Source organism: Humulus lupulus, chromosome 5 (genome assembly GCF_963169125.1).
Source record: "Humulus lupulus chromosome 5, drHumLupu1.1, whole genome shotgun sequence".
Taxonomy (NCBI): domain Eukaryota; kingdom Viridiplantae; phylum Streptophyta; class Magnoliopsida; order Rosales; family Cannabaceae; genus Humulus; species Humulus lupulus.
This window is the reverse complement of record NC_084797.1, coordinates 78,969,174-78,970,342: the sequence shown is the minus strand read 5'-3', so window position 1 is coordinate 78,970,342 and position 1,169 is coordinate 78,969,174. Positions and strand designations below refer to the sequence as shown.

The window sequence follows — 1,169 nt, the reverse complement described above, 5'->3', positions numbered from 1 at the left end:
CATCTACTGTAGGTCCTTCATACTCAGTCCCACTCCTCAAGGATATTGAATTACACTGTTCTTTAGGATTTACCTGTGGAACTAGGCAATTTTCTTTGTTTTCTATTAGAAAACAATTGAGCCAATTGACCTATTTGTGTCTCCAAACTTCTGATGGATGCCCTGGTTTCAGTCATGAAATGGTTCAGTACGTCAGGCTTTATTTCAGGTTGTGTTGAAGGATGTGGTGGTGGATGAAATGAGTGTAGGTTTGGATCATAATATTGTCGATAAGTCAATTGATGAGGGGGTTGTTGAGGTGGATACTGTGGATATTGTGGTTGTAACCCTTTATTATTTTTCCAAGACAGATTAGGATGATTTTTCCAAGCAGGTGTATAGGAATTTGAGTTAGTGTTGGGGGCAGGTCTTAAAAAATTACCTATAACCTTTGCTTGTTCCAAGGGTATAGTGTTCACATCAGTTGAGCAACTAGTTGTGCTCGGGCATTGTTCATAAGAATGATTTCCTCCACAAATCTAACAACTCATGACATTCTGTACTTGCACTGCTTGTGCAGCGAGATTAGTTTTTTGTAGTTGTTTGGTTAGAGATGCAACTTAAGCGGTTAAGAGTGCAATTGGATTAACTTCTAAGACTCCTACTATTTTCTTATTCTCTCGCTCAGTAGGCCAGTTATAATTATTCATAGCCATCTCTTCTAACAACTCATATGCCTCATTAGCGCTTTTTCTCATAAATGCTTCTCCAGATGCTGCATCTATAACCGTCCTTGTATTTCCCCCTCCCCCCTCCCCCCCAAACCATTATAAAAAGTATGTACTAACAACCACTTCTCTATCCCATGATGTGGGCATTTTCTTTGTAATTCCTTAAATCGTTCCCATGCATCATACAAAGACTCCCCATCTAATTGATGGAAATTGTTAATCTCTCCTCTAATTATGGCCGACTTAGCAAGAGGAAAACATCTGCCAAGAAACTTCTGACCCAAATCTTCCCAAGTAAGTATAGAATTGACTTGTAATGAATTCAACCAACTCTTAGCTCTATCCCTTAGTGAAAATTGAAAGAGTCTCAATCTTACAACATCATTACAAACCCCATTCATCTTAAATGTAGCACATAACTCCAAAAATTTTGTGATATGTAGATTTGGATCCTCATTT

At 38.2% G+C, this 1,169-nt stretch overlaps 1 non-coding gene across 1 annotated transcript; it reads left to right on the top strand.

Annotated features, from left to right (window-relative positions):
- Positions 1–839: 839 nt before the first annotated feature.
- Positions 840–946, top strand: LOC133780948 (small nucleolar RNA R71). Its single transcript, XR_009869752.1, has one exon. It is a non-coding gene; the product is annotated as a small nucleolar RNA R71 (small nucleolar RNA).
- The last annotated feature ends 223 nt before the right edge of the window (positions 947–1,169 follow it).